This window comes from Pithys albifrons, chromosome 8, assembly GCF_047495875.1.
Source record: "Pithys albifrons albifrons isolate INPA30051 chromosome 8, PitAlb_v1, whole genome shotgun sequence".
Lineage (NCBI taxonomy): Eukaryota > Metazoa > Chordata > Aves > Passeriformes > Thamnophilidae > Pithys > Pithys albifrons.
Window position 1 is genome coordinate 27,385,940 of NC_092465.1, and position 14,477 is coordinate 27,400,416.

The following is a 14,477-nucleotide window of genomic DNA, read 5'->3' on the forward strand; positions in this document are numbered from 1 at the left end:
ACCAAGACAGGTGTGGTAGGCATAGGGCTAGAGATCACCCATGCCCCAGAGCTAAATAAAAGTGAGGAAATAGTCTCCACTAAGCACCCTCAGGTGCCCACATGGTGCATCCAAATGCAGCAGCATTCTTGCTGCTGTTCCACTTAATCTCTTCCTGCAGAGAGAAATGGGCAGCAGAGTTCTCCTGGAATAACTTACTCCCCATTCAGAGCAGAGTCTTTCCAAGGTGATGCTATTCAAATTAAACCACAAATCTTCACTTCTAGGGATAACATTCTGCTGCCTTCCCAAACCTGTTCTCATTTTCTTTTGCCATTTTGACACCATTAGCCTTCCACAAGTCTAGCACACAGAGATAATTCTGTTAATTTTATTGTACTTGGAAAGGCACAGAACAGCCTAAACTCAGCCAAATGCTTGGCTTTGCCTTTTCCCCATCACATAATATCCTTTTGTATATAGCTCTGCATGGCAACTCATTTATATCAAATTATACCAGTTAAGGGAGAGGGGAAAGGGGAACAATCAATAGTTATCTTGCCAAGGAGATCTGCAGTCAGTAGCCTCCGGGTTTGCTGCTCTCAGGGCCAGCTCACAGCTCTGCCTGCTGCCCAGCCAGGGCACTGCTGTGGAGCCCATGGCTCTGCACCCACAGTCTCTCAGCAGGGACAGCCCATGGTGAGGGCACATGGGCAACACCAGCGGAGCACCTCACAGCCAGCTTGGCTCTCTGGGCACCTCCAGCATCACAGGGCTGCTGGTCACGGCTGGGGGTGTGGAAACACAAAACCTTTGTACCCTCAGGGTTAGGGGGAACTGCAGAAGGGGAGGGAAATGTGCATTTCCACACCTTTGTGAACAGGGACTTTCAAAGAAAGAAAAAAAAAAGGATGCTCTGTATTTAAACTGAAGTGAAAAGCTGTTCTTCAGATACTAATTTCTCATGCAGATTTCCATGGTCGCGGGGCCATTTCCCTAGCCCTCAGCAGCTCACTGGGGCTGGCTGGGAGCAGGCAACAAGGCAGATGCATTTTGCAGCATCAGGAGTGCTCAGGCAACGCTGAAAATGCTGCTGAGCATGTTCCCAGCAGTGGCATGTGAGGGTCTCTTCAGTGGGACTGCGGGTCATCATCCCAGAGCAGGGGACACCAGGTCAGGCAGGGGACTGGCTGGAGGCCACTTCCCACCTCAGCCCTCACCTACCCCCTGGGAATCACCCCCAGGGGGAGAGACAGAGGGACAAAGCAAACATTTGTACCCCAATTAACTGACAGAGATTTTTTAAAGTAGTAGATCCCTTCTCCACACACAGTTTTTTCTTCAAGCATAGTGTAGAAAAAAATCGATTTGTTTTTCTCAGTCCAATTCCCTTCTGTCTAATAGGTCTGTTGTAAACGCCAATTTTACTGTCACTTACACTGTGCCCATCTGAGCTATTTTATCAATAGTTAAATAAGAATACTTTAAAGTAATGTGATTTTTTATTTGAATTCCAATTTATGTTCAGATGGTTTGACACAAATCTAGTAAGGAAGGCTCACTATTTTCGTAGAACAAATTAAATTATATGTTATATAGCCACACAAGTAAATATGTTATATCATTGGCTAAATAAATACTTGTGATCAGATACAGTATCTCATTCTTACCTAACACATAATAGCAAGGCTATTGGAAGTATTGTACAAATCACTGTGCTTTAATAGTTAGCAGTCCATGAAAATCAACTCGAAAGACAATAGGCAAGAAAAAGCACACACAGAGAAAAAGCTAACCCTAAGTTGACTGCACCAAGACTTCCTGCTTGCTGGTTTATCTCTTATTCAAAGCAGCTTAGACTCATTTTCACTTAAGCCAGTGCCTCTGGGCAGAGAGGTCAAAGCGTAATTAGTTGTGCAGAAGATGGCAGGAGGTGGATAAAAGGTGGTGGTGGACCCTGCTGGTGGAATGGATGATGAAGATAGGGATGGACAAAGACAATATGCCACCAGAAACAGGGTACAATTAAAGCTGCAGAGCCAAAATCAGTACCCGGACAATCAAATGGCAAAAAAGTTTGGGAGAGAGGATTGATCTCGGTTCATGTTGCCAGACAACGCTTTTCTCCTGACTGTGGAAGAGAAAATCAGTTCTTTTTAAGCTGATAAACACAGCCCAGCTGGGACCCAATTTGTTGTTTGGATATTACAGGCTGAGAGACAGACTGGAGTCCTGGCATGTTTTAAAGAAATTGTGGCTCCCTCATGCAGCTAAATTAGTAATAGATAGCACATGCCTGGGAGGGAAACCGAAGAGGGCTAATGGTAATCGTTCTTCTCTTCCGCCCACTGTCTTTTTAGCTCGCATTTTGCTTCAGATCAACCTGCACTATCTTTAAATGTTTTTACTGGTTTTTCCTTTTCTGAACAACCTCTCCTTCCTTCCCATAACTCCTGCAGCCTGAGTTTACAGTAAGCTGACATGCTAGGAAATGGAGCTGCTGAATGTACCCAGACATTTGTTAAACCAAGACCATGAGATAGTGATCCTGAAACCAAGCACCACACACAGGATCTTCTCTTTCTGCCACCACCAAAATTATTCACCAAATTAGTGCTTGCTAGGTTCTTGAAGTGTAAGACTTATTTTTTCAAAGTGTGCAAGTGAGTCTAAATAATATTTTCACATGATAGGAACTGCCATGCTGATAGAAACGGGGTATTTACCAGCAGAGTGATGTAGAAGGTACTACTCTCAACAGCCACCTTTGAGGTGAAATATAGGCATTCAGGATCAAAGCTGAGAGTATTTCCAGGAGTTATTCCCTGACAATTACCCCTTGTCCTCCCTTTTCACTCTAACTGCGTTTGGTTTGGTTTTTCATTTCAGCTTTGATTTCTGCTGTCCCTCATCCAACAGCTTTTTCCTCTATATGCAGCAGATGAAAAACCCGTTCCCTTTTGAAAGGAAAAGATCTCCAACTGGTGCGTTGCTGGGAATCCCCAACTCCTTCTGCCTCAGGTAGGGCCAATGATCAGGCATATCACAGCACCAGGTCAGTATTCCGTTCATATTATATTTGCTATGTCTGATGCTTTATTGAATGCTAATTATAGCACTCAACGAAACAACTGAAAGTTTTAGAGTGTACCTGGGCCCACAGGCCAGGAAGTATGTGATAAAAGGGCTTAACAGACAAGAAAACAGTCACCATTGTTTGGAGCATTACCAGGTAGTTACAGCATGTCTAAGCTCCCCCCGGTCACAAATTCATTTCAGTTCTCCCTCCTGTGTGACAGTCTGCCACATGAAAACACAAGATGCTCTTCAAAGCTTATATGACCTTTAAAGGTTCAGCCCAAAGCAGTTTTCCTGACATCTGGCACATGAGAGACTTGCCATGAGATGGGATAGCAACAATAACCACGCTTTTTCGGGGCCAGCAGCTGTCGATCCGAAGGCAGGGAAAACAGCACAGAGGCGGGAGGCAGACAAGCGGTGCTTGATTGAGCTGGCACTGCAGAGCTAGGGCTAAGTCACACCTCCACTAAGTCACAGACGGGATGGAGATAGGGGCAAAGGAGGCAGCCTGATGGGAAGATTTAGTAAGAACAAAATTCATCATTTATCTTTGGGTAAGGAGGTGGGGCCCCAGAAGCCTGGAATTACATGAGCCAGGATGTCCCTGCAATGAGAAGACACTATGTGAAGAATTTGGTCTAAATTCTCAGAAAAAAGTAACCAAAATGAGCAAGGCTCAAGCAAAGTGAGAAGGAATTCACCTTAATGAGGTCAGCAAAGAAAAGTGAAGCTAAGTGTAAAGAAAACTATTACTTCCAGGAGGCATCTCTCAAGCATAAAAGGGAAAGCCTAGATTTTTCCTAGTCTGCATGGAGTTGTTCAGACAGTCAGCTATGCTGGGCTTGCTGCAGTGTGCTCAAGGAGCCAGAAGATTTATTTTACTGGCTATCCTTAGAAAACACAGCACATTTTCAAAGTGTCAAAAAGCTGCTTGTGCTCATCTGTTCCTACGCTCTTGTCCTTGAAACATCCCCCCTGCTTCTAGGAGGGGTGATATTTGATAATTCAGGAATGGGCTGTTATTTAGTGCAGAACATAACCAAAATCATTCAGAGCTCAGAAATTAATTGCTACACTGCCCAGAACGGGCAAATCCTGCTGGAGCAGCCTGCAAGTTGGGGAATCTCCTCTGCTCTTCACCAGGAGAGGTGTGGTGGGGACCGATTGAGTCCCTGGCTCCGGACAGAGGATTTCCCCTCTCCGGCTGCTCCATCAGTGGAAGAAACGTGATGCTGCTCCAGCAGGATGGTGCAGCAGCAGGGCTCCATATTTCAAACGGCAGGGGTTGAGCAAAGTGACCAATTTCCTTGGGCTAATTGAGCATGCAATCTGTCTGCCTGTAAAGCCTGTATTTGGCCAGGAAGATTTATTACTTTTAGCAATGATGAATGTCCAAGAGCACTGAGGGCAGACCTGAGCTGCAGATCATTAACATTAAGGGGATGATGTTGAAAAACCATTTCTATTTTCAGTTACTTTGTTCTGAGTTAACCATGAATTTTAGACCTACTTCTGTAATAAAGTGCTCAGGGAGTCCAGTGAATCTTGTTCTCTGTGGCGGATACTAAACCTGTAGGGTTCTGTCCATATCTTGATGAGTAAGCAGTTCTAGCTGGTCCTGAGAGGCTATGAAATGAGAGAAGACTGCTTTGTATGGGGGTTCGAAGTTAAACCTCCATCTATCTCAGAAGCAGAGACCGAAATAGAGGACTGACATGCCTTTGTCATTGGGTTTCAGAAGAACACCTCTTTATTACCGTCATTGTCCTCAGAAAGTCATCACTAGTTCAGAGCTTTGTCTGTGTTACTGAATGGCCACATCCATCACAGGGGTATGGAAGCACCCCCTGCCTTCTCCTACATCTGCTTTAAAATCAGTTGCTCAGTTTGTATAGGATGGAAATTGCAATGCAATACTCTGCACGCTGAAAAATTCTGGATGCTTTACTGTCTAATGTAACATCTGTCCCCCTCCATATTAATTTTGGTGCAAATACTCTCCCTTTCCTTGGGAGAATATCCATTTGTGAATGCAGTTGTGAAATACCAGAGCACATCCTGCCTTTTCTCCCCAGCAATACTTGTGCTTAATGTCATATTTGTATGAAACATATTCTCTGTGTCCCTGCACTGCCAGACCCCACTGGTCCTCTAGAAATTGTCAGTGAGTGTTTGATGCTGAAAGACTATTTTGTTATAAATCATTCTTAAAGATGGCTGTGGCCTGTAAAAAATACTTTTGTGGTTCTGCCTTTACAGCTATATGTTGACTGAAAATGTCTGTAATTCCACAGTAAATATTATCTTGCATGCTACCAGTGCCAGCAGCTTTGACTGTTCCAGACTAACTTATGTACACAGTGGCTCTGCCACACCACACAGCCAAGCACAAACCTTTCTTGATCTACATGTCACTCATTAGTCTCTACAATTCTGGGCCATGGGCAAGCAGCTGCAGTGCTGTATGCATCCCCACTACCCAGGGTAACCAACCTGGAGGCTGCAAAGCTAATGAATTTTCCTCTGAGGCTTAATTGTAAGAGAAGTAATTGGTCTTGCTGGGTTTCACTCATCATCAAGCAAACTTTCACTGACAAAGAAGAAAACTGCTGAGCACACCATTACGATCCCATTTTCTAGATTCCCCAAGTCACAACACAAAAGGAGGGAAGGGGGTTTGGTAGCTCAGCCTTTCACTTCTACTCCCAAAAAAGTTCCAGGTTTGCTTAGAGCCCCAGTTCTGCACACAAGGGAAGTAAAAATATGCAGAACAGCTGTCAGAAGGTTTCACAGCAGTTGTGTTCGTCCAGCCCAACCACTGAGCTGGTATGAGTCAAGAATGAATCCAGTTCCCATCAAACTATGGTCCAAGCCTCAGCGATGGCACAAGAGATGGAGATACTAAAGAGACACAACATTGGGAGTAATCTCAAATCCCTTCAGACATCTGGCCTATCCATGGCATCTGTTTTAGTTTGAGATAAATTTCTTTCTTGTCTGTTATATGGGGAGCCTACCGTGGCTAGCAGAAAAGTAGCCACTGCTCAGGATGCCCTTTGCAAACTCATCAAGGAGCTGACAGACTCTCAGAGAGGTGCTGAGGACCTGGCCAGGGAGCTGTGAGTGAGAGCTGGCTGTGAGTGAGAGCAGGGCTGGCAAGAGTCAGCAGGGCACCAGGGCATCACCCCTAAACAGGCAGCAGGATCCGAGGCACACAAGGAGCTGTGTAGCTACACAAAAGCAGTCCTGGTTGTTTGGGGGGACCATCAGCACCACTCATCACTCAGGTCAAGAGTGTTGCCCAGGTTTCTGATGGCAGCCATTTGCCAAAATCTGGTTAGTGCACTTCAGTTTATTCCTTTAATGCTTTATTGCTGTGATTCTTGCACAAAAGCAAGCAATCCAGTTCTAGGAAACATGCATGGGTGGAGAATGTATGCAATTTTGCCCACTTATGAGAGCAAAAGGAGCTGATGCATTAACACAAGGGCAAGGAGAAGGGTGGGAAAACAAAGAAATCCATGAGTCAAAGACACTCAGATGGCTACACTTGTTCTGCTTACTACAGATATTTTCTCAGAGAAAGTGCTTTACTCCTCCTAAAAGAAGAACAAAGGCTGAATCATTACACTGGTCTTGGAATCACTTCTTGAAACACAGAAGTCTTAGCAAAATGTCCATATTTTAAATTAATTAGAACATATTTTTAATTATCTAGTCTGATTTACATCTGTACATGTTAGCAAAATGCATAGAAGATACTTTATTAAGCACACATTAGAATATTAAAATTCTGTACAATGTGACTAGAGTTCAAATGTCAAAGCATTATCAAAACCAACCCTCTACCTCAGTATCTGGTGAAATGAGAAGGACAAAACAGTGAGACAAACCTTTGCACCTCTACTGGTGATCTGATATGAGAATCATTTCCATTCACTGTCAATGAACAGACTGAGTTAGGAACACTGATTTTAGATTTTTCACCTGTCTCAAAAGCTTGAAATGGCAGAAACATTCTGCTCCCAATAGCAGTTGTGAAAGGCTTATGTAGTGGATGGAGATTTTCATATCCTAGCAGAGTCTAAAGAAGGAAATTAATTTCCAAAAATTGTATCAAAAATCAATTTCCAAAAATTATATATACATTGAAGACAGTATTGGTTTGACCCAAAGGCAAGGCATAGGTCCACAACACCCATGGGGAGAAGTGGATGGCAGCCAAGGCTGTGCCACACTGCAGCCTTGGAGCTCCTGTCTGCAGCCAGAGTTGAGGGAAAAGGCACAGTAGAAGCAAAAAAATGAGCTGTGGCCCAAGCCATAGTATATGTTGTCAATGAAACAATGTTTAGGATGTTTAATTTGGGCTACCCTTTTTTTATATTAAAAGGAGAATTTTTACAGTTTATTTTAGAATAATTGTAATCAACAAAATCAAAGGTGAAGCAAAATTGTTATCACTCTCTGAGTCATCTCTTGTAATTTCTGGTGGAGACAGATGAAACAGCATAAGTGAAATTAGATCCACATTCTTGAGAAAACAAGACTTGACATGAACTGAACTAGCAGCACACCAGTGACACGCAATGCCGCATAACTATCAGCAGTGGAGCTGTGCCAGGCCAGCTGCAAAAATGAACCAGATTTGGAGCTTCAAATCTTGTTATGTAGTGCCATCTTGAGGTCTTGGGAAATGAAAACAGTTTCTTTGGGTATGGTGAGTTTTTATTGTAGCTAGGGTCATCCATTCTTCAGGCTTTATGATCAAGTGTGTTCAGCTGTGTTTGTGAACTGGAGAAGACAGAGATGGAATCACCCAGCTGGAGCACCACTGGCTCTTTCCCTGCTCCCTGGCGGCCTCAACTATTTGAAAAACCTTTCCTAGAAACAGTTCACCTACCCAGTGTGTAAAATCTGGCAACAGATATCACACTGGCATTGCAGATGAGACTGAAGACCACAGCACATAGCTGCTCCTCTTCTCTGACAAGACAAAACCCATACCTTGTCCCCTGCCCTGCAGTGACAACATCTGTCCCTCCTGAGAGGTGACAAAGCAGGGGGCTGGTGTGAGGGGTGCAAACTGCCACCTCGGCGACAGTGAAGGAATGGTTGGGTCTTGGGATGACACCAGGGACCAAGGAAGGGGGTCTTCTCTGACATCATCTCCCACAGCATGCTCCTGGACAAGCTGGCAGCCCACAGCTTGGACATGCACTCTTCACTGCGTTAAGAACTGGCTGACTGGCCCAGTCCAGAGAGTGGTGGTGAATAATGCTGCATCCAGTTGGCATCCATGCACTAGAGATGTCCCTCAGGATCAGTGTTGGGCCCCATCCTGTTCAATATCTTTACTGGTGGGCTGGATGATGGGATTAGCAAATTCACAGACAGCACCCAGTTGGGTGGGAATGCCACTCTGCTGGAGGCAGGAAGGCTCTGCAGAAGGATCTGGACAGGCTGGATTGGTGGGCTGAGACTAAAGGCATGAGGTTTGACACCACCAAGTGTCAGGTCCTGCACTTGGGTCACAGTAACTCAGAAGTGCTACAGGCTGGGGGCAGAGTGGCTTGAGACTGGCCTGAGAGAAACAGACCCAGGGATGTTGGTTGAGACAGTGGCTGAACATGAGCCAGCAGAGTGCCCAGGTGGCCAAGGGCATCCTGGCCTGTATTAAGAATAGTGTGGCCAGCAGGACAGGGGCAGTGATTGTCACACTGTACACGGCATCAGTGAGGCTACACCTTGAGTGCTGTGTCCAGTTCTGGGCCCCTCACTTCTGGAAGGACATTGAGGTGCTCGAGTGAGTCCAGAGAACAGTGAACCTGCTGAAGGGTCTTTAGGGTAAGTCCTATGAGGAGCAGCTGAGGGAGTTGAGGTGTTCAGCCTGGAGGAGGCTCAGGGGCGACCTTATCACCCTCTAAAACTCCCTGGCAGGAGGTTGTAGCCAGGTGGCGGTCGGGCTCTTCTCCAAGGAAACGACTGACAGGACAAAAGGACACAGCCCCAACCTGTGCCAGGTGAAGTTTAGATTGGCCATTAGAAAGAAATTCTTCACAAAAAGATCAGACATTGGAAGAGACTACCCAGGGAGGTGGTGCAGCCACCAGCCCTGGATGTGTTGAAAGCAACACTGGACACGGCACTTTAGTTGGCACGGTCACGTTCGGTCACAGGTCGGGCTCGGTGATCTCAGAGGTCTTTTCCAACCTGATGGATTCCGTGTTTCTGCGGTAAGCCGGGGCGGGGAGGGGCTGCCGGGGGGTCCGTGAGCGCTCGGGACACCTCCGGGGGTTGGGGGGGGGGGGGTTACCGGGTGGATCCGTGAGCGCTCGGGACACCTCCGGGGGTTGGGGGGGTTACCGGGGGTGCCAGGCGGGTCTGTGAGCACTCGGGACACCCCGCTGGTGGTGAGGGGGGGTTACTGGGGGTGCCAGGCGGGTCCGTGAGCGCTCGCGACACCCCGGTGGGGGTGAGGGGGAGTTCCCAGGGGTGCCGGGCAGGTCCGTGAGCGCTCAGAGCCGGCCGGAGCCTCCTCCACGGCCGCCCCGGGGCGGAAGCGCCGCTCGCGCCTTCCCGCCGCCCGCTCGGCTCCTTCCGCCTCCCCCTCCGGGGCGCTTCGTTGGTTTCCGCGACCGCTCGGCTGTTTCCGCGCGGGCCGCGGCGCGCTCGGCCCTTCCCGCCGCCTGCCGGCGCTCGGCGCTTTCCGTGACCGCTCGGCGCTTTCCGTGCGGGGCCGGGCGCGCTCGGCGCTTGCTCCCTGGCTGGCGCTCCTCAGTCGGCCGCTGCCTGCCTGTCGCCGGGCTGGGAGCGCCTGTGTGTGTGAGTGACGCGGCGGAGGTGTAGTTTGACGCGGTGTGTTACGTGGGGGAGAGAATAAAACTGCGGCGAGATCCCAGGCGCGAACGAAAGCAGTGACGGAGCAGCCTGGTAACCGGTAAGAGGAGGACGGCGCCCAGCAAACAGGGGCGGGGGGGAGGGAAGGAAATGCAGCCCGGCGGGGACCAGGGGAGCCGCCGGGCCGCAGGACGCGGGGGCCCGGCCGCGCACCGCCCGCGGGAGGGGCGCCCGCCTTAAAGATGGAGCCGAGCCCTGCAACATCCCCGCCGCCGCCGCGCCGCGAACAAAGGATAATGGCGGATGGGAGCCGGCCCGGCGGCGGCCGCCACGGCCGGGCGGCGGCTCTGCCGGCAGCCAGCGGCGGCGCTCAGCGCGGCGGGGAAGGGGCGCCGCGCCCCCCGGCCCCCGAGGAGGCGGCGGAGGACCACGACGAGGGGGAGCGGCGGGGGGGGCCGCGCTCCCGCCCGCGCCCCTCCCTGCCCCGCCAGCGGCGCTCCGGCTCCCGCTCCCCCGCGGCCGCCCCCCGGCCCCGCCGGGCTCCGGCACCTCCCGCGGGGCCGCCGCTGCTCCGCTCGCCCGGATAAACACACAGACTCCCGCCGCGATGGACACGAGTGCGCGGGGCGCTCCCCGGCGCTGTGACGAGAAGCCTTTAATAAAATCTGTGCTCGGAAGCTGGGGCAGCGCTGGGGCTGGTGGCTCGCTGTTCCTCCGTCTCCGGGAGGCCGCGCCGGGCGGCGGGGCTCGGTCACCCAACACCGCGCTCCGGGCGGGACCCGCGGGCACAGCCCGCGCCCGGCACGTAGCAGCGATACGGTTCCCTCTGGCCGCGCTGCTGCTCCCCGGGCAGTATTTTTAACCCAAAGTGAACTTGAGCCTGGCCGCGGCTGGTAAATCTCAGTGTGGGATTTGGTTTTGCCAGTTTTCCACAGACTTGGGTGCTGCACAGCGAGCAGGATTTGACCTATCCCAGCCTTAATAGCAAAGTCAGCTCAGCTGCCTTTTTCCACCTTCCACCAGCATTGCCTTGCTGCAGCTGTGGGGCTTTTTTCCCCAGTTTCTTGCCCAGAGTAGAAGACAGTGTTTTGACTTTATTTATTCTTTCATATCCTGGATATCTGCATTTTTGTGTACAGTAGTAAGTAAAAACGACGTGCCAGTCTTAAAAAACTTTTTAAGCCAAGACTGTTACACTTCTTAATTGTATACATGGATAACAAATTTTTATTGATCACATGACTTTTCTTCTCAAAATATGTTTTAAATTTTTGTTTCTTCCTTGTAAATACTGAAATGCCTGCACGTAATCTGCTACTGGAATAACACCTGTCTTTTTTTGTTCCTGGGGTTAGAAGCGAGTTTCCTATTTCTTAAATAAAGGACCAGAGACTTATTTAGGAATATCACATAGTGCTGTTTATTCGCATTGTGACCACTAAACACTATTTCAGAATACAGGAATTTTGAGACTTTACTAGCATCCTTTCCCCGTATCAACAAATGTGGATTTATACACTTAAATATAGAGTCACTGAAATAGGTTTTTGGATATGGATATTTGTGATTCACATGTGTAGATAGACCCGTTTTCTTTGTATGTAAATTTCTGTTTTCTGTCACTTTCACCACTTCTTGTGAAATGAAGGCCAAAGGTGCTCTACATCACTTCACTTTAAGTAATACCAACATGAGAAGAGGGTTTGTGAAGTTGTAATTGATTAATAGACATCTAAGGACTTTAGTAAGCAATGTAGCTATTTATAGTGATTAAAGAAAGTATAAGCATTGATGTATTTCATTCATTCTTGGTTCGATGAAATAAGCACTACATCTTAAATACAAAATTGGGACAGAAAATCCTTGTTGCTTTTCTGTAGTTTTAGAAACCCAACATTTTATTCTGTTCCATAGTAGAGTGGAAGACTCAGGTCCCTGTTTCTAACACAGATCTCTACATTTCCTCACCAGCTTTGTAACCTCACAGCTCAGATAGAAAAGGGAACAGAGTTGGTTGTGTATGTGCTAAGTATGGCTTACAGGTGACCTAAAATGAAATAGTAGCATGTAGGATAGAAGAATGTAATAATTTTTAATGCTTTCATTTAACTGATAGAACACCAGTATTCAGATTAGTGCTCTCAGCATGATGTCTGGATTTGCAATAAATGGTCTGCATCTGGGGGTTTTTAATTGCCATACTTTGGGGGATAAGCGTGTCTGCTACCCTGGGTAAAAAAAAAAGAAGGAAACAAACAAAAGCAACAAAAAGAAAAGTTAAAACAAAAAAAAAAACCAAAAAAGGGTAGGGGGGTTTGCTGGTGTAGAACATTTAGAAACATCTCATTTAGACTGTCAAGTCATCGAACTGTCTGTTTCTTAGAAACCTGCACAAGAGTGGCTACTGTTGGTACTGATGTCAAGTACAAAATATTCTGTAGATCTTATTCTGCGAAGTAACTGTTCTGCTGCAATAAGAAGCAAACAGCCTCTTCTTGCCTAAGTGCAGTTACAGCTCTGTAGGTGCAGATTTTGAGAGCAGACAAGGCCCTGACTAGGAATTTCTGTTGGCACCCTTTTGAAACAAATGGGATATTCACACTTCGCCTCTATTTTTGGATCTCTGGAAGCAAGTGGAGATCAGTTACTCCTCCCACACTTCTCAAGGCTTTTGTGCATGAGAAGGCCGTGCTAGCTTTCTGCCACTAAGATCACTAAAGTTAGTTTCATGGGATGTGACAGCAATCTCCATTTACAGAAACAACCCTGCTGAATTTGGCTTGAGCTCTCTGGTACCCTACCTGCATACAGTCAAAGTTTTCAGGACAAGGCAGTGATTTTTTTTTTGAATCAAAAATTGTGTTGATTCATCTGTAATCTGTGAGGTTCATATTTCATGGTCATTACGAAACCTGAGCAGCCTGACATTAGTGGCCTGTGTACATATCCCAGCATTAAGGCATTGATACCTATTTTTTGTTCTTCAAAACTTTTGAACTGCTTGAGTGTACCAGAGTATACAAGGTGAGTGAGAACAAATACAGCACCTTCCATTTTCCCATGTTCCTAAAACCTCAGCTGTGCAGGAGGTAAAGATGTGCCAGGCTCCAGTTGGTAAAAGCACTTGAAAACAGCCAAGGATATTCTCTTTTTTTTTTATGGCAGTGCCGGATTTAGAGTATTATGTGTGAATTCGAAAGAACAGAAAATTAAGTAGTGTAAGAACTACTTAAAAGAGAGAAGGTAAAGAATTCAGAGGAAGTCTGTTCCTGTTTGAATGCATCTATATGGTTTACCTAACACAGAAACATATACATACAAGTTTAAAGCAGCACTGATGCTTGTTAGGTACTCACAGGGATTTTGAGAAAAATGCAGAGGGGTACAGGACATTATCTTAGGATAACTAGCATTACTATTTTTCTCCTGAGAATATTGTAAGATTTGATATTTTTCGTAAATTAAGGCCATTAGGTGAAAGATAGGAGAGTCCTGCCGATTACTGTTCTGGATTTTGTTACTTTTTAGTTGTTCTCTGGCAGAGATTACAGTAGCTACTTTAGACACAGTTGCAGGAAGCTTCATAATAAACGTTTTGAAGCTACTTTAAGGCAGGAAACTGAAACAAAAATGTCTACCCTTGATTTTACAGTTTTTTGGAGGGAAAGTTCTGGTGATGTGTAAAAATCTCTGCTCCTCTGTGTGTTGTTCAGTGATAGCTTGTTTGGTCAATGACATTATCAGGAAACCTTTTTCCCCCCTGCATTTGGAAGAACTAAAAGCTGGCTTGTATTTTTCTCTTTTGTCAGAAACTTTTCCAGATAGATTTCTAAACTTAGAAAAGAGCAGGTAGTCTGAGATATCCAGGATTTTTTGGTGCTTGTCTACTGCCTGAGGAACTGACACCATAGTTCCACACAGGATTTTTTGGCAGTAATATGGGCTGAAGGCACTGTCTGTGTCACTTCCATTGCACTGACAGAAATGCTTGGACTGCTGCATGGAGAAATGATCCAGCTGGCTGAGGGGTACAGGACCTGGTTCTCTTTCACCTGGATCATTCCCTCTCACTGCTGTGTGGCTGCACAGAACCTGTACCAGCATAACCAGGGGAAGGAATGGGGCTGCAATCAGCAGGGAGATGAGGGCAGCTCAGACAGCTGTGCTGCAAAATGAAAGTGTAGTCTACATAAAAAATTTTAAATTATCCCTGTGTTAATAACTAAGCTGGATGGCAGCAGATCCTCTGTGGTGGTTCTTGCTGCAGAGCTGGATCATTCAGCCGTTTTCACGTGTGCTAAACATGAGCAACAGCTTTTCCCAAACTTTAATATCATGTACTCATACTGTTCATTGTGCTACTTATTTACTTGGCTTAAACGCCTCTTTTGTATTTGGGGCTTTTTTAACAACTACTGTGTGAACTTCCTTTTTTTATTCCTCACATGTTTTTTTCTAACTTCTCCAGCTGCTGTTCTCTGCAGCTCTCGGCTGCAATAGTTTAATCATCTCTCCAGAAACTCTACAACCTCCTGTGACATTTTGGCTCCAGTATTACATGCACTTTATTGATAGATGCT

General features: G+C 46.8%; 1 protein-coding gene across 1 annotated transcript in view; it reads left to right on the forward strand.

Moving 5' to 3' along the window:
• The first annotated feature begins 9,796 nt into the window (after nt 1-9,796).
• Nucleotides 9,797-14,477, forward strand: part of CREB1 (cAMP responsive element binding protein 1) — a 39,695-nt gene continuing 35,014 nt past the window's right edge. Inside the window, exon 1 of the mRNA XM_071562825.1 lies at nt 9,797-9,997. The gene's annotated coding sequence lies outside the window, so the exon portion shown is untranslated. The remainder of the gene's footprint in view (nt 9,998-14,477) is intronic.